The 23,324-nt window shown below is 47.5% G+C and overlaps 1 pseudogene; it reads left to right on the forward strand.

Annotated features, from left to right (window-relative positions):
* The first annotated feature begins 14,694 nt into the window (after window positions 1-14,694).
* LOC113933072 lies at window positions 14,695-15,544 on the forward strand (annotated as a pseudogene).
* Window positions 15,545-23,324: the final 7,780 nt, after the last annotated feature.

Consider the following 23,324-nt stretch of genomic DNA (forward strand, 5'->3'; position numbering starts at 1 on the left):
GGGTAGGACTGGCCTCTGCAGCTTGCAGGGCCCACTGCAAAATGGTAGGGAGCACCCCCTTGTTGCAAAGTTATTAAGAATTCAAGATGGTGGCCGCAGAGCATTACGTCAAGCAGAGGGTTCTTCTGAGCACCGTTGCCCTATGCAACCGCGCAGGTTGAAAGCCCGTGATGCCAACCCGGACAGAAGCAGTCTGGGGGCTGGGCTCTATCTACCTGCTCAGTGTGCACGCCAGCAGGCGTGTGTGTGTGTGCGTGTGCAAAGAGAGAGAACACTTGTGGGCAAATCTCTCCTTGGATTTCTATTTCCCCAACTATTAATGAGGATATTGAACTAGGTGATCTTTGCCTTGCCTCTCCTATGGGTCTGTGTTTCCTCTTCTCCAGGGTAAGAGGAGAAGGATTTTCTAGGCTTCTCTCTACACAGTTCTGAACTCCACCTCTGAGCAAGGGAGAAACCAAGTACAGAAAACTCATTCCCAGATGTTCTGGTCCAGCTCTCCCAGGCTTCCCTGTTTGGACAAGGCAGAAGACAATGAAATATAAACTCTAAACCCCTGCTAGAGTGCATGCTGTTGGTTTGGGGGAAAGTGGAAGGCACCTGCCATCTCACAAGTGCTTCTAGCCAGAGCAGAAGTTTCTTGGCATAAGAGGCCAGGGGCCCAGCCCCACCTCCCAGATGGGCCTCTGCATTAGCCGTAGGAGTCTGTCTGCCGGGACATTTCTTGCTCCCAGCAACCCTAACATCACGAGAGAATATGGGTTAGGGACTCCAGAATCTTATCTTTCTAGGACTCAGCCTTATTGCCCTGTGGGCCCAAGTGAAATGAAAAGTATTAATCAGAAACCAAAATCAAGGGCACCTGGGTGGCTCAGTCGGTTAACCCTCTGCCTTCAGCTCAGGTAATGATCCTAGGGTCCTGGGATCGAGTCCCATGTGGGGCTCCCTGCTCCGCAGGGAGTCTGCTTCTCCCTCTGCCCCTCCCCCCCACTTGTTCTCTCAATCTCTCTCTCTCCCTTTCAATATAAATACATAAAATCTTGAAAGGGAGAAAGAAAGAAAAAGAAACTAAAATCGGGAAAAAAAATCAGTTCTGTTGGAGGCCCTGTCAGGCAAGAGGTCAAAGGTCCTGCTCTCTGCCTTCACCTCTCTGCCTGGAGGGTATCCTGCCAGGGACTCCTCAAAGGGATGCTGTTTGGGGCTGAACTGTGTCTCCAAATTCACATGCCCTAACCCCCAGTACCTCAGAAGGTGTACTTGGAGACAGGGCCTTTAAGAGGTAATTTCGTTAAAATGAAGTCTTTAGGGCGGGCCATAATCCAACATGATTGGTGTCCTTATAAGAAGAAGACATTTTTATACAGACACGGGGGGGGGGGGGGGGCGGGGGGAAGAGGAAGCAAAGACACACAGGGAGAGAAGATGGCCGTCTGCAAGCCAAGGAGAGAGACCTGGGACAGATCCTTCCCTCAGAGCCCTCAGAAGAAGCCTCCCTTCATGGACTTCTAGCCTCCAGACCTGTGAGAAGCTACGTTTCTGCTATTTAAGCCCCCCATCCATGGAGCCTTTTAAGGGCAGCTCTAGCAAATGAATAGGGATGCTTCGAGGTTGGGAGGCCTGCACAAGCTTTGGAGCTGCCTGGACTCGGAGAATGTGTCTGCATAAGGGGGGCAGGCTTTTGCACTAGCACTGCTGTATTATTTTAATTTGAAACAAAACTGATCTATTACTCTCTTCCCCCATAGCCTAGTCTTTTAAATTTTTTATTTCTTCTGGTATTGGTTTAACACATTTTATTGTTTTAATCCCTTTAGTCTTTTATTTTTCTGGTTTTAATGATTTTACTTATCTCTGTCATTTTTAATCTCTGTTTCGTCTTTGTTCTAGCTACTTCATACGATTTGCTTCTATCTTATCTTCTCGATTTATTGTTATTGTATTATCTTTTTATTCTCCATCTTTTATTTCTAACCTTTGTCTTATCGTGCCTCTGTTCTATCTTTTCATTTCTTTTTAGTTTATTTGGTTTATTTTTAGTTTGTATTATCACTTTGCCTGCTGCCTTTTTTTTCTCTTTTTTTTTACTGTTTTTACCATCTTTTTATTTCTTCTTAGTTTACTTTATCTTTTTATTGACTGGTGTATTATCTTCCATATTTTACTGTTTTCAATTCTCTCAGCTTATTAAATGCGGGGGCTGGAAACACAGCCCTCAGGGGAGAGCTGCAAGGCTAACCCAGGCCCCAAGCTGAGGAGGCTGGATGCTCTGCCTCCTGGAGCCGGCCCGCCCAACAACTCCCAACAGATGCCCCATTTGCTCCAAAGTGGGCCCCTCCTATCTGGAAGAATTAATCTGTGTAATACAGGAGACCTTGGGATAAAATTCTTTCAGGAAGATACCAGGTTGGCTCACAGTAATAACACATCAGAGCTGTGGAGGAGCCCAGCTTTCTCATAACCATATGCCATCCAGCTGCTCTCGGGGCACAACATCATCTCAAGTTCACCATCAGCAGACATCAGACCAAGGGTATAAAGAAACCACACCACTTGGCAGAGTGGGTATGGAGGGCAGGAAATTTCACTTTGTGAAAAACTCTCAACAGACTTCCTCAGGCTTAATTTTAACAAGAAACCAAGTGGTCTTGAGCCTTGCAAAAAAGTTCTTGGGAGGGGCGCCTGGGTGGCTCAGGTCAAGATCCCAGGGTCCTGGGATCGAGCCCCACCATCGGGCTCCCTGCTCCGCGGGGAGCCTGCTTCTCCCTCTCCCTCTCTCCCTGCTTGTGTTCCCTCTCTCACTGTGTCTCTCTCTGTCAAATAAATAAATATAAATATTTTATTTATTTATTAGACAGAGACAGAGTTAGCAAAAGCAGGAACACAAGCAGGAGGAGAGGGAGAAGAAGGCTCCCCGCGGAGCAGGGAGCCCGATGGTGGGGCTCGATCCCAGGACCCTGGGATCTTGACCTGAGCCGAAGTCAGACACTTAACCAACTGAGCCATCCAGGTGCCCCTAAATAAAATCTTAAAAAAAAAAAAAAAAAGTTCTTGGGAAAAGGCACAATGAAGGATCTTCTGGAATTTTGACATCTAGCTGCCTCTCATTCATCCATGTATTTCATAAATTTTTATTGAGAAGCTACTATGTACCAGGAATTATGCTAAGAAATGAGGATAAATTGAAGAGCAAAAAGAACTAGGGTCCTTGCTGTCATACAGTTTATAGTCTTGTAAAGTATGATATTTACCTGGCGATGACTGATCTGATTTGCCTTCCTTGGAGACAAGATTACAGGAAGTTGTAACATCTGAGACTGCTAGTTGTTCCCCCAGTATGTTTCTCCCTTCTACGGTAATACAACTTTTAGCTGAGAAAATGACTGCCAATCAAAAGACTGCATTTTCCCAGGCTCCCTTGCAGCGAAATCTAGCCATGCACCTAGGTTCTGCCCAATAGAACCTAAGCAGAAGTGAAACGTACAACTTCCTGGTTCTGCCCCACAGGATGTACACAAAGTGGTATATGCAACTTCCTGGTCATATCCTTAACAATAAAGAGTGAGTATTCTTTCCATTCTTTCCTTCTCCCTTCTGCTGGCTGGAATGTGGGTATGGTAGCAGGAGCTCTTATAGTTATGGAATAGTCTGGAAGGCCGTGAGATGAACGAAGAGCATGGAAAAAGGAGTATGGATCTCTGATACCATGGAGCCCCCATAAAGTTCTGTACTGCTTATTTGGACAATTGTAGGAGAGACTAATAAACTCCTGTCTGGTGTAAGCTGCGGTGACATTGGCCTTTGTCATGGCAGCTGAATCAGTTCTCTTTAGCATGTAGGCCTCCCCCAAAACGTTCCCTGATTTTGACTCAAGCCTAGAATCATCTCTTTCCAAGCACTCTTGGAGAAGAATTAGATATATCCCAGCTGGGTTACTCCTGTATGCAAGAAAGAGACATTTCTTGTCACCAGGGTGCCTGAGGGTGAGCAATCTGCTGCATTTTGTGGCTCGACTCTGATTCTATACAAGCTTCTATACAAGACTCTCTTGAGTCTCAGAAAAGTAAACCAGGCCTTAGCACTCATTCCCACTTTAAATATCTTTTTCATGACAAACTATATGCAAACGGAAGAATATTCTGTTAAAAACAATATTTCATCAGTGCGATCTCCACCAATGACCAGAGTGGCCCTACCCCTCTGTCAACAGTGTGATTCCTCTCCAAATAGAGCACTCCGGCCCTCTAAATGTTTACTTCCGTGCTCCCCAGTCACATTTTCGGTAACTTCTTCAGCTATTGGAGTTCCTTTCCATCAGCCCTGTCCCTCTGCAGACAGACACTGTCGTGAAACCTGCGGATTCCTCTACCACTGAACACCCTGTAGAACCCTAACACCGTGAGTTTAGTATTGCTTCTACTCGATCGGGTGACAGTAGCCCCTTATGTGAGTCTGCTTAAGCTGCTATAACAAGATGCCACAGACTGGGTGTCTTACACAACAGAAGTTCATTTCCCACAGTTCTAGAAGCTGGGAGTCCAAGATCAAGGTGCCAGCCATTTGGGTTCCTGATGACAAATCTCTTCCTAGCTTATAGAGGCCCACCTTCTCCCCGTATCCTCACTTGGTAAAGAGAGAGCGCACTCATCTCTCTTCCTCTTCCTGTAAGAAACTAATCCCAATCATGGGGTCCCCACTCTCATGACTTCATCCAATCAACTACCAATGGCCTCATCTTCAAAAACCATCACACTGAGTATTTGGGCTTCAACATATGAATTTCGGGGGGTACACAAACATTCGATCTGTAATATCATCCCCACTCCTCTCTGTCTTATTAACTGTTGCATCCTCAGTCCCTAGGATAAATAAAGTCATAATCCTGCATAATTCTAAACTGCCAAAGGATAATGACTATATCCTAGGAGATTCTTAAAAGTTGCCTCCTGATATCTAAGGTATTTCTCCCAGCATGGGGCTGAATACAGCTCTCAGTAAAACTATAACTAACATTTTATCTTTGGATATAATAGTATAATAACCACAAAGAGGACTAGATTTTTTTTTTTAAAAGATTTTATTTATTTGACAGAGACACAGCGAGAGAGGGAACATAAGCAGGGGGAGCGGGAGAGGGAGAAGCAGGCTTCCCGCTCAGCAGGGAGCCCGATGCGGGGCTCGATCCCAGGACCCTGGGATCATGACCTGAGCTGAAGGCAGACGCTTAACGACTGAGCCACCCAGGCGCCCCAAGAGGACTAGATTCTACAAAATAATTTCATGTCTAAGAATTAGGCCCTTTTCTTTAAAGCTCCATGTGGAGGACGCCTGGGTGGCTCAGTCAGCTGAGCGCCCAACTCTTGGTTTCGGCTCAGATCATGATCTCAGGGTCATGGGCTCGAGCCCCACGATTGAGTCGCTTGAGACTCTCTCCCTCTGCCCCTCTCTGCATGTGCATGTAAGCTCTATCTCTCTCTCAAAAAATAAGTCTTTAAAGTTCCATGTGGAAAATGAGGCAAAGGTGAATCGGCCCTTTCAATCTCAGTGCCACTAACCTTACAGATTGTTAATATCGTAGTCAGTGTATGAGGGTATCTGTAGCAGTAAGTCTCCAAGATGGCATCCAATGATCGCCACTTTTTGGTGTGCATGCCCTTGCCCTGATGTAATCCCTTCCCATTGAGTATGGGCTAGACTTGGTGACACTTCCTTTTATTATTTTTTTAAAGTAATCTCTACACCCAACGTGGAACTTGAATTCATGACCCCTAGATCAAGAGTTATATGTTCTTCTGCCTGAGTGAGTCAGGCACCTCCACACTTAGTGACACTTTTTTTTTTTTTAAGATTTTATTTCTAAGTAATTTCTACACCCACCATGGGGCTCAAACTTAAGACCCTGAGATCAACAGTTGCACGCTCTACTGACTGAGCCAGCCAGGGGCCCCTAGTAACACTGTGTGATCTGGAGGCAAAGGTGACAGTGTGTGATTTGGAGACCAGCTCATAAAAGGCAGATTGACATTTGGATTATTTTCTCTGGGGGAAGACACCTGCATGTCAAGAGATGTCTGGTAAGGGCCCACGTGTTGAGGCCTCCTGCCCACAGCCTGGTGAGTGAGCTTGGAAGCACAGCCTCCAGCCCCAGTTAAGTTTTCAGAGACTGTAGCCTAGGTGCTAACTTCCTTAGAGACCTTCTAAGAAAGAGACCCTGAGCCAGAAGGACTCAGCTAAGCTACTCCTGGACCCCCAACCCTCAGAAACTGTGTGAGATGAGAAATGCTTATTAAGTTGCTAAGTTTGGGGGTAATTTGTTATGCAGCAACAGGTAAGAAGATAATAGATTAGGATGTCAATATCAATAAGATAATCCTATAGCTTCGAAATATATTTGCCTTCTATGGATGGGATCAGCCATCTGCAAAAAAGAAAATAGGTAAGTGGGAATCTGAGAGAATATTTTTTTCTCTAGAAAGCATGATTGAATCATCTGCATAATCTGTGTTTTCCCAAACCTCTTAGCATGATGCTGGACACAAAATTAGCTAATGGATTAATTGATAACTTCTTATTGAAACTTGCATTGCTTTCTATTTGCCTTATTTAAACAAATATTTAGCGGATTCACAGAGCTCTTTCTGGAGTGAAGAAGAGTTATTTTGGGGTGCCTGGGTAGCTCAGTTGGTTTGGTGACTGCCTTCAGCTCAGGTCATGATCTTGGGGTCCTGGGATCGAGCCCCACATCGGGCTCCCTGCTCAGTGGGGAGCCTGCTTCTCCCTCTCCCGCTCCCCCTGCTTGTGCTCTCTCTCTTTCTCTCTGTCAAATAAATAAATAAAATCTTAAAAAAAAAGAAGAGTTATTTTATTTTATTTTTTTAATGATTTTATTTATTTATTCATGAGTGACAGAGGTGGGGAGAGAGAGAGAGCGAGAGAAGCAGAGGGAGAAGCAGGCTCCCAAGGAGCAGGGAGCCTGATGCGGGACTCGATTCCAGGACCCTGGGATCATGACCTGAGCCGAAGGCAGACGCTTAACCATCTGAGCCACCCAGGCGCCCGAAGAAGAGTTATTTTAAAAAAGTTAAAACTTTTTTTGAAGTCTTTTTTTTTTTAAAGATTTTATTTATTTATTTGAGAGAGAGAATGAGATAGAGAGAGAGAGCATGAGACAGGGGAGGGTCAGAGGGAGAAGCAGACTCCCTGCTGAGCAGGGAGCCCGATGCGGGACTCGATCCTGGGACTCGATCCCGGGACTCGATCCCGGGACTCCAGGGTCATGACCTGAGCCGAAGGCAGTCGCTTAACCAACTGAGCCACCCAGGCGCCCTTTTTTTTTGAAGTCTTCCATGACCAACCTCCATCCCCATCCTCACACCAGTGATTAGAGTTTGTCCTTCTTTCCCCCGTGCTCTCATGCACCTTGAGAACACTTCTGTGATGGCACTTGGCACTGATGACTTGCTATCTCCCTCATTAGGCTGGGAGATTTTTGAAGGCAGAGGCTATGACTTATTCATCTTTGTTCTTAGAACAGAACACAGTCTCTGGCCCGTAATGTGAGTTCAACAAATATGCCTTACATAAATGAATAAGACTATATTAATGAAGGAAGGAATAAATAAATTAATAAATGAGTTGGCTTTGAAAGAAAACTAAGTGGCCTGAGGAAAAGGTTTCCCCCCTTGGATTTCTGTTTGCCTATAAAATGAAGGGGTTGGACAAGATTACTTCTAAGACCCCTTTCCATTTAAACCTTCCAAGATTTATGATTGAAGGTGGGATAGGGAACCTATGCCCTTCTACAACCTTCAAAAAGCGATGTTAGGAAGAGAATAATAAAGATCAGACCGGAAATCAGTGAAATAGGAAACAGACCAACAATGAAGAAAATCAATGAAAGCAAAGACTGGTTCTTTGAAAAGATCAATAAAATTGATAAACCTCTAGCTAGATTGATCAACAACCAAAGAGAAAAGACGCAAATGACCAATATCAAGAATGAAAGGGAGGGAGCATCACTTCGGATCCTACAGACATTAAAAGGATAAGAAGGGAGTATTATTAACAACTTTATAGAATAAATTTGGCAACTTACAAGAAATGGACAAATTACTTGAAAGACACATATTAGAAAAACTGGCCCAAGAAGAAATAGAAAATCTGAATAGCTATCTATTAAAGACAAGAATTCAGAATTTTTTTAAAAATTGGCAAAACTCTATCAATCACTTAAGGATGAAATAATACTAACCATACATTAATTGTTCAGAATACAGAAGAAGAAGGAATATTTCCCAGCTCATTTTATGAGTCCAGCATTGCCCAGATGCCACAGCCAAAGATGCTCCAAGGAAAAAAACCTACATATTAATATCCCTCCTGAACAATAGACACAAAGCCTTAACAAAATCTTTGCAAGTAGAACCCAATAATATACAAAGTGGGGTAATTCAGGAATGCAGGGCATACAGATAGTAAAGGAAGAAATTAAACTGTCTTTATTCATGGCTATAATGATATGTATGCAGAAAGCTCTAAGCAACTTATAAAAAAACTACTACAGCTAATAAGTCAATGAGCAAGGTTGTAGAACACAAGGTCAGTATAAAAAAAATCACTCATATTTGTATATACTTGTAACAAACTATTGGAAAATGGAATGAAAAGGTGTCGTTTACAGTAGCATCAACAAACATGAAATACTTAGAGATCAATTTAATGAAAGATATGTAAGACATTTACATGGAAAACTTTAAAACATTGCTGAGAGAAATTAAAGATCTAAATGAATGAAGAGATATGCCATGTTCATGGATGAGAAGACTCAGTATTGTTAAAATGTTAATTTTCCCCAAATTGATCTACAGATTCAATGTAATCTCAGTCATAATCGCTGCTATAGACTGAATGTTTATGGTCCACCCCCCACCTCCAAGTTCATATGCTGAAACCTTAATCCTAGTGTGATTATATTAGGAAATGGGGCCTTTGGAGCACCTGGGTGACTCAGTCAGTTAAGTGCCAGACTTTTGATTTCGGCTCCGGTCATGACCTCAGGGTTTTGAGATCGAGCCCTGCATGGAGCCCCAAGTCAGGCTCTGTGCTGGGAGCCTGCTTGAGATTCTCTCTTCCCCTCCCCTCCCAGCCCCCCGCCCCTGCTTGCCTACTATCTCTCTCTCTCTCTCTCTCTTTTAAGATTTTATTTAGTGACACAGAAAGTGAAGGAACACAAGCAGGGGGGGAGGGGTAGAGGGAGAAGCAGACTCGTCACTGCGCAGGGAGCCCGATGCGGGGCTTGATCCCAGGACCCTGGGATCATGACCTGAGCCGAAGGCAGATGCTTAATGACTGAGTCACCCAGGCGCCCCTCTGTCTCTCTCTTAAAAATAAAAAAGAAAAGAAAAGAAATGGGGCCTTTGGAGGGTGATTAGGTCATGGAGACAGAGCCCTCACAAATGGGATTAGTACCCTTATAAAAAAAAGTCCCCAGGGGTGCCTGGGTGGCTCTGTCAGTTAAGCATCTGCCTTTGGCTCAGGTCATGATCCCGGGGTCCTGGGACCGAGCCCCATGTCAGGCTCCCTGCTTGGCGGGGAGTATACTTCTCCGGCTCTCTCTGCCCCTCCCCCCTGCTTGTGCGCTTTCTCACTCTCTCTCAAATTAATTATTTACAAAATTAAAAATTAAAATTAAAAAATCCCCAGAAAGATCCCTTCCACCTTCTGCCATGTGAGGACACAGCAAGAAGACAGCCATCTATGAACCAGGAATAGGCTCTTACCACACACCAAATCTGCCAGTCCCTTACTCTTGGATTTCCCAGCCTCCAGAACTGTAAGGAATAAATTTCTGTTGTTTAAGCCAATGGTAAGACTATGGAATTCTGTTACAGCAGCCCAAACAGATTAAGACGATCATCCAGTAATTTTTGCAGAAATTGACGAACCTGTTCTAAAATTTATGTGGAAATTCAAAGGACCTAGAATAGCCAAAGCAATCTTGAAAAAGAAGAGCAAGGTAGGATTTATATTATTTGACTTCAAAACCTACTCTAAAGCTATAGTAATCAAGTCTTCAGTGTAAGGATGGACATAGATATGTCAGTGAAACAAAATAGGGAGTCCAGGGGCGCCTGGGTGGCTCAGTTGGTTAAGCGACTGCCTTCGGCTCAGGTTATGATCCTGGAGTCCCGGGATCGAGCCCCACATCGAGCCGCACATCGGGCTCCCTGCTGAGCAGGGAGTCTGCTTCTCCCTCTGACCCTTCCTCCTCTCGTGTTCTCTCTCTCATTCTCTCTCTCAAATAAATAAATAAAATCTTAAGAAAAAAAAAATAGGGAGTCCAGAAACAGACCTACACATGTTTTGTCAATTGATTGTTGACAAGGGTGCCACAGTAATGTAAAGAGGAAAGGATATCTTTTCAACAAAAGGTGTTAGAAAAACCATACAGTCTTATGGAAAAAAATATACCCTGACTCCAACCTCATAATACATACCAAAATAAACTAGAAATGGATCATAGACCTAAACGTAACAGTTAAAATGATAAAATTCTAAAAGAAAACATAGGAGAGGGGAGCCTGGGTGGCTCAGTTGGTTAAGCGGCTGCCTTCGGCTCGGGTCATGATCCCAAGGTCCTGGGATCGAGTCCCGCATCGGGCTCCCTGCTCGGCGGGGAGTCTGCTTCTCCCTCTGACCCTACCCCCTCTTGTGCTCTCTCTCTCTCTCACTTTCTTCCTGTCTCTCAGATAAATAAAATAAAATCTTAAAAAAAAAAAAGAAAACATAGGAGAAAATACTCGTGCCCTTGAGATAAGAAAGATTTCTTTTTTTTTTTAAAGATTTTATTTATTTATTTGACAGAGAGAGACACAGCGAGAGAGGGAACACAAGCAGGGGGAGTGGGAGAGGGAGAAGCAGGCTTCCCACTGAGCAGGGAGCCCGATGTGGGGCTCGATCCCCGGACTCTGGGATCATGACCTGAGCTGAAGGCAGACGCTTAGCAACTGAGCCACCCAGGCGCCCAAGAAAGATTTCTAAAGACACCAAAAAAGAAACAATAAATTTCACTCCACTGAAATTAGAAACTTCTGCTCATCAAAGGACACTTTTGGAAAACGAAAAAAGAAGTCATAGGTCATAGCCTGGGAGGAAGTACCTGACAAAGGACTTGTATTGAGAATATATAAAGATATATTCAGAATATATAATTTTTTAAAGATTTTATTTCTAAGTAATCTCCACACTCAACATGGGGCTTGAACCCACAACCCCAAGATCAAGAGTCGCATGCTCCACTGACTGAACCAACCAGGTGCCCCCAGAATATATAATTAAAGTATAATATATATATTCTTACAATTCAATGATAAGACAAACAACCCAATATATTTTTTTAAGTGGACAAAAGATTTGAAAAAATCACTTCACCAAGAAAACATATAAATGGCCAATGGGCACGTTCAACATCATTTGTTAGCAAGGAAATGCAAATTAAAACCACACCGAGCAGTCACCACACTCCTCTTGGGATGGCTAAAAGGAACAAAGGTGGACAATACAAGTGTGAGCAAGGATGCAGAGCAACCAGAACTCAGAACTCTCGGGTATCTCTGGTGGGTGTGTAAAACGCTACAACCACTTTGGAAAATAGTTTGGCAATTTCTTATAAAGTTAACATACACGCACATATAACCCAACAATTCCCCTACTAAGTAAAATACCCAAGAGTAATGAAAAATATATCCATAAAGACTTTTACGTGAACGTTAGCAGAAGTCTTACTCATCACAGTCCCAAACTGGAAATAATCCACATGTCCATTAATAAGTGAATGGATCAACAAAGTGTGGTAAAATCCCCCATTGGAATACTACTCAGCAATGACAAGAAACAAACTACTAACGGGGCGCCTGGGTGGCTCAGTCGTTGGGCGTCTGCCTTCGGCTCAGGTCATGACCCCAGGGTCCTGGGATCGAGCCCCGCATCGGGCTCCCTGCTCCGCGGGAAGCCTGCTTCTCCCTCTCCCACTCCCCCTGCTTGTGTTCCCTCTCTTGCTCTCTCTCTCTGTCAAATAAAGAAATAAAATCTTAAAAAAACAAAAAAAAGGAAACAAACAAACTACCTACGCATGGAACGACGGGGGGAAGGGTCCATACTCTATGGTTCTGTTTATAGGAAAATCTTGTATTAGCAAAACTCTTCTATAGTGACAGAAACCAGAGCGGTGGTTGCCTGGGGCCAAAGGCTGGAGGGAGACTGGCTACAAGGGGGCACAGGGGAACTTTCAGGGGGTGATGAAAATGTTCTATATCTTGATTTGGGGGGGTGGTTCCATGGGTTTAAATATTTGTCAAACCTCATTGAACTGTACCCTTAAAAACGGTGTGTTTTAAGTAAGTTATATCTCTATAAAGTTAATTTAAAAAGAAACCAAAAAGGCTACATTGCTGTGTGCTCCATTGGAAGCCGGGCTCAGTCTCCATCTTCCCACCCCCTTCAGCGTATTTCCAGCATCTCTACACCAAAGCCATCCTCCAGCAGGGCCTCCTTTCTCTGTGACAGGTCTCTTTCCCAGCATGTCCTTCCCACCAGCCACCCCCAGCCAAGAGCTTTCTCCAGCAGCCTCCAGCATCCAGAGCCTCCTGTACCTGCTACCAGCTGGCTCCACCGAGGAGCGTCAGCGCTACCCCAGGTAAGGGCTCTGGGCCAAAGCTGAGCAGCCTGAGCAGACTGTATTCAGCTGATGCCGAGTTGGCCCTGGACTAAACACATCAGCCTCACCAGCTCCTGCTGGGGCTTGGCAGGGGCGAGAGACTGCACACAGAGTCTCTGGCACCTCCGCCGTCAGACCTCAGCACTTCTTATCCCGTGGAGCCCCAGGGCCAGGCTCTCTGGTCTGCGTGTAAGCTTTCACAGACCTGACCCAGGCTTCTTGGGGTTGTCCCCACCCCGAGTCTCATCTTCCTTTCAGATCCTGGTTTCCTCCGTCCCAGGTCCCCCTCCTGTCCCTAAGATATTCCCAAGCAGAGCCGTTTAGAAGAAAGAAACCCGAAATTGGCAGTAATTGTGGCATAGGCCCTACTGAGGACCCATTCGGCCGCCTGGAGAAAGGGCACCTTGGGCTGGCTCCTCTCCACCAGGCCAGGGACTCTCTGCAAGGCTGGATGACCTTGTTGCTCGCATTACTGATGGGCCCTGTTCTGTGCCCCCACTCAGCCCCTCCTGGGGCTATGTAGAAAAACACTTTGGGGACATAGGGAGCAATCCTAGCCAAACAGGAAGAGAAACAGGTGCACTGGGGCCAGCTCGGGCTGGCTCACAAGAGCCAAGCGCTAAATGTTCAGGGTGCCAGGAGGCCGGAGAAGCTTGGTTAGGGCTCCAGCCTGCATCTGTTTCTAGGCTCCTCTTTGTACCGCTGATCCAGGGAGAGGCTGAGGTGTGGGATCCAAATGGTCATTGGGGGCCGCAGGCCTCCTGGCCAAGGACTGTGGGGATTGGGAGCAATGGGGAACTGTGGCTCTTTGGCCCCTGGCCCCTTGCCCTCCTACTCTTGGACGGCGGAGAGGATGCAGTTTCCCTGGTCATGGGAATGGCTGGACCCGGCCGCCTTGGACACAATGGTTTGGCCAGAGCACGTGGGCGAGCCCAGGAGACTGGCTCGGGTCTGCGGCTTCCTGGGAGGAAGTGAGGCATTGTTTCGGGGGTTGTGTGGGCCCGCTGGAACTCTGCACAATGCAAGGGACGGTGGGTGCCAGGTCCAGCCCACCGACAATCGGGAACTTGTTTATTGCTTTAATGACCCCACGGTGGATCCACCTGGAAACAGACCTGCTAATGAGCTGGCACGGCCCCAAGGGAAGCCTGTCGGGCCAGCTCCCCTGGAGGCACTAAGGGTGTGTGGTCTGAGACTGGGAGAGCTGCGAAGTAAGGCCTGGGATCTGTCTGGGAAAACCACAGCGAGATCTTCTGCTTCTCCTTCCCCATCCGCCTCCTCTGTGGGGTCATGAGAAGGCAGAGTGGGGGAAGGAGCCGTGAGGGTGAGAATGGAAGGCATGAGGGAGCTGCCCATTCTAGCCTCTGTTCCAAACTGCTGGTGACCTTGACCAAACTGTCAAAGCTTTCTGGGCCTCAGGGTCCCCATCTTTCAGGAAAGGATACCCAGATCATTCCTGCTGTCTCCCCACTTTCCCAGGGTGTTGGGAGGATAAGGTAAGATCAGACACAGCAACTGCTTTGAACTTCTTGGAAGAAAAACCCTTTTAGACATCAAGGCTTTACACTGTTGGCTTCTTTCCCCTGTGGCTGGAACCTGGGAGCTTGGGGAGATGTACCGTCTGGGACTTGGTTTTCCTAGACTGTTTGTCAGACACCTGCCAGGGCCTGAGACAAAATTAAAAACTGCCCCTGCATCAAGGACATCTGGGAGCCAAAGGTAGGCAGCAGAGGAAGGGGCGATGCCATGCTGGGGCCAGCTCGGGCTGGCTCACAAGAGCCAAGCGCTAAACGCTCAGGAATGTTAAATCCATGGGTAGCTTGCAGTCGGCCACTGTAGGAGTTTTTACACCATAAAAACTAGCGGTCTCTGCAAACGGGGCCTTTTTTTTTTTTTTTTTTTTTCCCTTAAGAGCTAGTTTTCCAGCGTCTCCTTCCTGCCTTGTCTTCGGCGTTTTTGCTTTCAGAGCCGCTGATAGCAAGATGTCTTCGAGAAATGCCAAAATTGGGCATCCTGCCCCCAACGTCAAAGCCAAGGCTGTTATGCCAGATGGCCAGTTCAAAGATCTCAGCCTATCTGACTACAAAGGAAAATACATTGTGTTCTTCTTTTACCCTCTTGACTTCACCTTTGTGTGCCCCACAGAGATCATTGCTTTCGGTGACAGGGCAGAAGAATTTAAGAAACTCAACTGTCAAGTGATTGGTGCTTCTGTGGATTCTCATTTCTGTCACCTGGCATGGATCAACACACCCAAGAAACAAGGAGGACTGGGCCCCAGAACATTCCCTTGCTATCAGACCCCAAGCGCACCATTGCTCAGGACTATGGAGTCTTAAAGGCTGATGAAGGCATCTCCTTCAGGGGCCTCTTTATCATTGGTGATAAAGGTATCCTTAGGCAGATCACGGTAAATGACCTTCCTGTAGGCCGCTCTGTGGATGAGACTCTGCGACTGGTTCAGGCCTTCCAGTTTCCTGACAAGCATGGGGAAGTGTGCCCAGCTGGCTGGAAGCCTGGCAGTGATACCATCAAGCCTGATGTCCAGAAGAGCAAAGAATATTTCTCTAAGCAGAAGTGAGTGCCGGGTCATTTTAGGGCTGGGCTGTAGTGGGTGGCCATGAAAACAAAATCTCTCTTGTATTATTGTCATGCTTAGAACATAAGACTTTAGACTGTGCAGATGTGGTATGGGGACAGAACAGGCCTTTTCTGCAGGGGTTGGGGAGGCCAGCCTTTCTTCCTCTGGAGAGAAGGGCCTGAGCTGTTATGGGGCAGGCCAACTGTTACGTACAGTAGCAGGGCATCACGTTTTGTCTTTTGTTTCTATTAAACTTGAACCGAGGTGGGGGAAAAAAAAAAGCTAGTTTTCCAGCCAGAGTCTGCAGAAGGCCTGCTCGGTGCTGCCCTGACCCCCCTAAACTCCCCACCCCAGTCTCACCAAGCAGGTGCAGCTCCTTTGCTCTGGGGACACAGACCGCACCCCCCCCAGCGCCCCCCGGGGACTGGAGGCCTGAGCAGGTACGAAAATGGCCCCAGGGCAGGCCGCAGTGGGGCAGGGTGACCAGTGAGACGGAGGACCATCATCTGTCCTATCCCATACCCAGATCTCAGGGGCTGGGAGCCAAACCGAAGCTCCAGTCGGGTGCTGAGGCCTGCTGGCGCTCTGTGTGTCTTTGCCCTCATTCAAACACCACAGGGGTGGGGATGGGGATGGAGACCACGTGAGCCTTTCATCTCAGGCATTTATGAGGGCACTCACGGGAGCATAACTGAGATCTCATTAATTATTTGAGGAGTTGTTTGTTTGCTGGCTTGTGTTTTGGGGCCTAATTTTAACCCAAGAAGTTTCTTTAGTGTCTGAAAAGGGGTGATGAACATGGATTCTGCCGACGGCCCTGGACATGGCGGGCAGTGGAGAGTAAAGCTATGAAGCGGAAGAAGGAAGCTACCAGTGACCTGGGGTGGGTCAAGGGCACAGCTCGGGGCCTGCAAGCCAGAATACCTGGGTACCAATTCTGGCTCTGCCTTTCGGGCCAGGGCACATCACTCGGTCCCTGGGGGCCCTCCCTTCCTGGCCTGCACTCTGCGGTCACCAGCAGGCCATCTGGAGGGGCCCTGGCGGCACGCACATCCTCTGACCTGAATTCATCTCTGCTGCCCTTCGGTTTCTCTTACTGATGTCTGTAAGCGGGTGGCACGTAAGCTCGAGACGTGCTCCCTTTCAGCGAGGAGCTACTTGTGTCATCGGGTGTTTTTCACAATGATGGCATTTGCTTCAGAGTCCGGGAGGTCCTGGGCTTAAATCTTGGCTCTCGCCTCTCACTGACTGTGTGACCTTAGGGCAGGTTCTTCTCTGATCCCACCACCCGGTCCGAGAGATAAAACTGATCAGAGAGCCCTCTACTCAAACTTACTGGGGGAATTAAATGGGGTAATTTGTGTAAACTCTCGGCACAGACCCCGGCACACACTGGGCATGGAGGAATGGTAGCTGCGGTCGGCCCTTCACTCAGAGGGGGTACCTCCCTCTCGAGCGGGACCCTGGTGGGCCCAGGAGGGACCTGCCACTTAAAAGAGGTAGGAGACCTTGAGTCCCCTGTTGGGGTAGCTGTGCAGCACCCCACAATCTTACTAGGTAATTTCAACTCAGCAAGTGAAAGTCACAACCTCCCAGAGGAGACCCCCGTGTTGTCACAAGGAAATGCTTGATTGATCGGAGGTGGAGAGGCAGGGCACTCGGGTTCTGGTTTTGACTTGTCCTCAGCTCCCTTGTTTATGACATGTTGCTCATCTCTGCCCTCCCTCATTGCTCTGGACAAATGAGGTCACGCTGATGAGCAAAATGAAATCAGTAAAAATGTTTTAGGGTATGCCATAAAATGTATTATTATCACAAATAATAATATAATTAATCTCCACGGCCCAGGACAGCCCTGAGAGATTTATTTGTGGGTAGAATTTTCTTTTTCCCATTCTTTTCCAGGGATTTTTTTCCCCCCAGCAGGAACCTTCGTGCCTCAGTGTATGTCCAGTGTAGCTCTCAGTGCTGCCATCCACCCTCCCACTCGTCCCTCCACTGGGAAATCTAAATATATTTTTAGGGAACCTCATTCCTCCCGCCCCGGTTTCCTTTCCAGGGCATGCCTGGGAAAGCGCTCAGAACTCGGGAGTGAAGGCTACTGTAGGGACATGCCTGAGCACTCCTCTCTGACCCTGGGCTTTGGTTCCCCAGGAGGGCTGATCACAGGCGGGAAGCCCAGGGGCTGAGATGGCCCAGGGAGACAAAAGGTGTGGCAGTGACAAGGAGGGTGAGAAATGCAATAAAAGTCGTTGGTTGCGGGGGGGGGGGGGGGGGGGGGCACAAAACTGTCGAGACTCCTGAGGAGAAAAAGAGCGTAAACAGCCCAGCCGCTGTCCCCAGGTCCAGCTTGGATGAGGCTGAAGGCAGGGCTCCAGGCTCCAGGGCAGGTCCGCTTCCGCTGGGGCAAGCTGGGGGTGGGGCAGGTGGTGACACAGGCCCTCCTGGGAGTGGGGTAAATAATCTTCAGCTGCAACAATAAAGATCAATTATGACCTAATCGCCCAGCCCGATTCCAAAGGCCCAGGGGGTGGGTCTCTTTCTGCCCATCCCTCCAGGTTTAACTATCTGAAGAGTCTTTGGACTTTGGGAGACCCAAAAGGGAAAGAAGATCTGCAAATAATTAAGCCAGGGAATGGCCTTCACTAAAGTGTCTGTGGGTGTGGGGCAGGGGGCAGAGGATACAGCAGGTCCCCCCTGGGAGCATCTGCGTGGGCTGGGCGGGGACAGAACCAGAGCAGAGAAGGGAGGCAGCTGAGGCTGACAAGAGCTCTGTGGTCAGGAAGGATGCGGGAGGGAGCCCCCAGAGCCATCCCCTGCCTGCCCGGTAAAGCAGACACGTGGGGAAGCTGCGCCCTGAGGACCATTCTCACCCGGGAGTTCCCCTCCGTGTTCGTGGCAACTTTGCAAACACTAGACTTACTGGCAGTATCCTTGAAGGGACTGAAAGAACTCAAAATAACACCAAGCAAACTAGTGTGATTATTGGTTGCACTGGCCGTTGCAGCACAGAGACGCAGAGACCAGAAAGCACCTGCCCTCATATCCCACTCGCCCTGACTTGTCACCGTTGGGGTACGGCTGTCTCTCTGTGACACCAGCCTGGCCAAGTTCCACCTGGCGACAGGGTTGTCCCCTGCTTGGTACCATCTCACACACGTGCTCCACGTTCTGCAGGACACACATCACTGAAACATACATATACCCACAGTGTGGGCAAAGATCAGTTTCGCACACGATGGAAACTGGCGAAGGAATCATGGCGCACAGGTTACACACTCCCGCTAGGACTTGGGACAGGCCTACCAGTTCTCCCTAGAGGAGTTTTGGGGTTGTGATTCCTTTGGCCTGGTTCTTTTTTTCTTTTTTTTTTTAAGATTTTATTTATTTATTTGACAGAGAGAGACACAGCGAGAGAGGGAACACAAGCAGGGGGAGTGGGGGAGGGAGAAGCAGACTCCCCGCCGAGCAGGGAGCCCGATGCGGGGCTCGATGCCAGGACCCTCGGATCATGACCTGAGCCGAAGGCAGACGCCTAACGACTGAGCCACCCAGGCGCCCCTGGTTCTTTTTTTCTAACAGAGGTACACATAAGGTCCCTCATGCGATCCACATATCTCTTCCACCATGTTTGCCCCCGGATTCCTGACTAACCCCTTTGGAATCACAGCCTGTTAGCACCCGAAAGAACAGTAGAAGCCTTCAAACCCATTTTACAGATGGGGAAAGTGAGTCTTCTTTCTCTATCCCCCAAAGCTGGCTCTCTGGACTCCCATTTGCTTTCTAAGTGAATGTTCATGTTGTTTTTTGCTAGTTGGGCTCATCTTTATTAATGATAGTTTTACATGTGCACCCGGGTCCTGTGGTTTATTAACATGATGATGAAGGCTCTGCCTGGATTAACCTGTGTGCGCAAGCATCCCACTGGGCAGGGAAGACAGAACACAAGTTGCCTGTGAGCATGAGGCCCATCCTCCGCTCTAGCATTGGGGTGCTACTGTGTTTTAAAATCACTTCGGTATATTTATATATTAGTGTTCTTTTCTATTTTAAAAATGCTTTCCCATTGTGCTTTGGCTCACTGGGGCAATGCTGTTCTCCTGGTTGTGCCGATAGGCTTTTCAATCAAAAACAAACAAAAAAATCCACATGTTTCTATTTCTTTATATATCTCTGCTTTTTCAGGAAAATAAATATTTGTTGAATTGAAGTAGAAAAATTTTTGAGAAAAATGTTTTTGTACCTAGTGTATTTTGCTGTTATTGTTGTTAAATAAGTGCTTGCGGTGACAGGGCTTTTGTTCTGAGAAAGGGCTTTTTATGTTGGGGGTAGGGGGATGTTGTGCACCAGGGGGCTGTGTTGGAAATTTCAAAGTAGGAGAGTCTTAAAACATACAAGCCAGCAGTAGCCCTTCTTCTTTCTCTTCTCCTCCACTTTGTTTCTGCCTCCTAATTCATATATTCCCTCCTCTCACCAATGCCACCCCCCACCCCTGCACCTTGGCCTTCCAGCCACTATACGGTAGGAGAGCAAGGCAGACAGTAATGTAGTTTGTCAGTCTGCAGTACAGACTAATGAAGGGGAGCAGAGATCCCAATACCACTGGAAGCTCCAGAGAACTCATCTGTTCCACTGTCCCACCTTGAGATGAATCGAGTTGTTCTGGGGTTTAAGTGCTTGACAGCTGAGGTCCTTCCTTCCACCCCCAAGACGATTTCCAGGTGCCCACAATTCACCAGGCTCTCTCAAGGATCTATTCACACACTGGGTTTGACTTAGGTGCAAACACTAATGTATATGGGGGTACAGAACAAATCCCAGCCTGTCCTCAGAGAGCAGGGAGCAAGGCCCTAGGGGCGAGGACATAGTGTGGCTCCAGGCCAATCCCAGCCACCTGTCACAGGGCCTTTCCCTGTCTCATGACTCACCTTGCTGACAGCCACAGGGCCAGTACTCTGACAAGTCTTTGGGGATGCAACAGTGAAGGAAACATAGCCCAGGACCTCCAGAGTCCAGGATCTGGGAGGGAAGAGACACTTAGAAGGTCGAGCACACCAATGGATGGCAAATGTTATGGTGGGAGAAGCTCTGGATTCTTAAAAGATGTATAGGTCTTGGGGAACCTGGATGGCTCGGTCGGTTGAGCATCCGACTCTTGATTTCAGCTCAGGTCATGATCTCATGGTCATGAGATGGAGCCCCGCGTCAGGGTCCAGGCTCAGTGGGGGTCTGCTTGAGATTCTCTCTCTTGCTCTGCACCCCCTTGTGCACTCACAAGCACTCTCTCTCAAATAAATAAATAAATCTTAAAAAAAAAATGGGGGCGCCTGGGTGGCTCAGTTGTTAAGCGTCTGCCTTCGGCTTGGGTCATGATCTCGGGGTCCTGGGATCAAGCCCCGTGTCAGGCTCCCTGCTTGGCGGGAAGCCTGCTTCTCCCTCTCCCACTCCCCCTGCTTGTGTTCCCTCTCTCGCTGTCTCTCTCTCTGTCAAATAAATAAATAAAATCTTAAAAAAAAAAAAAGATGATGTAAAGGTCTTCACCAAAAGAGGAAGAAGGGAAAAAAGCATTCTAGGGAAGGAACAATGTGTGAAACGGGGGGACTGAAGAGAACTTCAAGTAGTTTGGTAAGACAGGAGGGACAGTTGTTGAGAAGTGCTGGCAGGAAATGAGAGCTCTTTGGGCTCATGTATTTATGCCAAGCATGGGTTTTAGGTGCCGAGCAAGAGACAAGCTCCCTGTCTCATGGAGCTTCTATTCTAGTGGGGTGGACAGATAACAAAGACCAAACAAACATATCAGAGCAAGAAATGCTAAGCAGAGAATTACCGCAGGAAGGCATGAAAATGAGTCACAGAGGCACTACTTTGGGTTGGGCGGCCAGAAGAAACTTTCTGGAGGGAGCTGGATGAGGTAGTTGGCCATGTGAAAATCAGGCATCCAGGGCAGAGGGAACAGCTACCAAGGAGGCTCCAGTCAGCAGAGCTGTTTAAGGACACTTGAACAGTGAGATTGCTTTAAGAGATGCCCTCGGTCATGCCTCTCCAGCCTCTTGAAATAGATATTGCTGCGTAACAAATTACCCCAAACATTAGTAACATAAAACAATGAACATATCTCACCAAGTTTCTGAGGGTCAGGATTCTGGAGGCGGCTTCTCGGGCTGTTTCTGGCTCTGGGTCTCTCTTCCTCACCATGTGGGCTTCTCCGTAGGGTTACTCACAACACAGCAGCTTGTTTCCCCCACAGAGAGACTGAGAGATAACGTACCGCAAACAGTGGCCGTAGTCTTTGATGAGCTGCCCCAGAAGTGGCGTGGCATCACTGTTGCCGGGTGCTCCTGGAACGGCATGCAAGGGACCCTGCAGAGGTGTGATTCGCGGAAGTCGTGAGCCCCGGGGGCCATCTTGGAAGCTCGCTATCTCTGCCCTCTGGCCGCTAAGGTTTACATCCCTCTGGCACACAACATATGCTCCCTCCCCAACCCCACAAAACCCAAAAGTCTCACCTCATGGCAGCACCAGCTGTACCTCATCATCTAAATCAAGTACAGGTGCAAATAAGCCTCCTCAGGTATAGTTTTTTTCTTTTTAAAAAAACCTTATTTATTTATTTATTTTAGAGAGAGATAACAAGCAGGAGGAGCAGAGGGAGAGAACCTCAAGCAGACTACACACTGAGCCAGGAGCCCAACTTGGCGCTCAATCCCATGAACGTGAGACCATGACCTGAGCTGAAACCAAGAGTTAGGCACTTAACTTGACTGAGCCACCCAGGTGCCCACAGGTGTAGTTTCTTAAATAGACTCCCACGAAAGGTTCCTCTTGACCAGTTAAACAGAAATGAGTTATCTGCTCCCACCATACCCTGTATACAGTGTAGGAGAGGCATAAGCTAGCTGCTAAATACATTCCTGTTCAAAAGGGGGAAAGTGGTCCATAACAATTCTGAAATCCAACCAGGCAGATGGAACAATTCTCCATGGCTCTTCTTGGCTCTCCCTTCTGAACGCTTGCTTCTGACCTCTGTATCTTCCCTCCCTTTTCATGAAAGTTAGCCTGTGTTTTCTCAGCTTGCCTCCTGCCAATAGAATTTTGAGAGTCCAGAGGGCTCTTTTCATTTGTATTGTCTCAATAGTGCATGAGAACACTTAGGAAAAAAACATCAGCCCCGAGCCTAGACTACAAAACATGTTCAGTAACGGTAGCAATTTATTACTAACGGGAGGTGTGGTATGTAGAACAATGACCCCTAAGGATGTTGCGTCTTAGTCCCTGGAAACTATGAATAGGTTTCCTACATGGCAAAAGGGACTTTGCAAATGTGACTGAAGTAAGGATCTTGGGATGGGGAGATACTCTTGGATTATCCAGGTGGGCCCAATGTAATCACAAGAATTCTTATAAGTGAAAGAAGGAGGGGGCGCCTGGCTGGTTCAGTCAGAAAAGCATATGACTCTTGATCTCAGGGTCATGAGTTCAAGCCCCACATTGGGCGTAGAGATCACTTAAGTAAATAAATAATTAAAAAAAAAGAGAGAGAGAAAGAAAGAAGGAGGCAGGATGTTTAGAGGAGATGTGAGGACACTGCAGAGCTTGAGTGATGCGATTGCTGGTCACAAGGGGCCACAAGCCAAGGAATGCAGGTGGCCTTGGGAGGCGGGAAAAGACAAGGATATGGAGCATTCCAGAAGGAATGCAGCCCTGCCAGCATCTTGATTTTAGCCTAGTAAGAGCCACTTTGGATTTCTGGTCTCCAGAATTGTAAGACAATAAATTTGTGATGTTACAAGCCACTGGCTGGTAATTTGTTTTAGCAGCAATGGGAAACTAACAGAGGGGGCAATGGTGCCATGAAGGGACAAAGGAGTCGGGACAGATTGGGGGGAAAGATTTATGTTAGGGACATGTTAAGCTTTAGAGCCCAGGTGCAGACGTGCAAGGAAGAGCAGATGTGCAAGTATTTGAGGCTGGAGCCCAGTTTGGGCTGGGGAAAGAAACCAGGGTTTCAGGAGATATGGAAGCCATAGAAGT

The sequence above is a fragment of the Zalophus californianus genome, chromosome 10 (genome assembly GCF_009762305.2).
Source record: "Zalophus californianus isolate mZalCal1 chromosome 10, mZalCal1.pri.v2, whole genome shotgun sequence".
Lineage (NCBI taxonomy): Eukaryota > Metazoa > Chordata > Mammalia > Carnivora > Otariidae > Zalophus > Zalophus californianus.